Raw genomic sequence first — 410 nt, forward strand, 5'->3', positions numbered from 1 at the left:
CGCTCTCCTCCTCCTCCTCTTTCCCTTCCTCATCGCTCTCCTCGTCCACGATGTCGGCCAGCCCCACAGGACCCGCGTCATCCCCCTCCTTCTTCTCCTCTTTCACCTCCTCCTCCTCCTTCTCCTCCTTCTTCTCCCTCGCTTCCACAGCCTTTCCCGCCCTTTTCGCCGCTCGCCGGGCTTTTTTCTCCTCCTCTTTCCGGCGGGTCTCCGCCATGATTTCCAACTGTCAAGGAGGCAGGAGAGTCAAGAACATGAACGGGCCCACTCCCTCGCCCCGATTTTCTTTCCTGCGCTCTATTTCATTCTCTCTATTGTCTCACTCCCATGACTCGACCGCTCTGCGCACTGAGTCTTCCGCCCGCCCTCCATCCCGCCCTCCCTCCCTCCCTGCCTCCTTCCCTCCCTTC

This window comes from Nannochloropsis gaditana (genome assembly GCF_000240725.1).
Source record: "Nannochloropsis gaditana CCMP526 unplaced genomic scaffold scaffold107, whole genome shotgun sequence".
NCBI classification, from domain to species: domain Eukaryota; class Eustigmatophyceae; order Eustigmatales; family Monodopsidaceae; genus Microchloropsis; species Microchloropsis gaditana.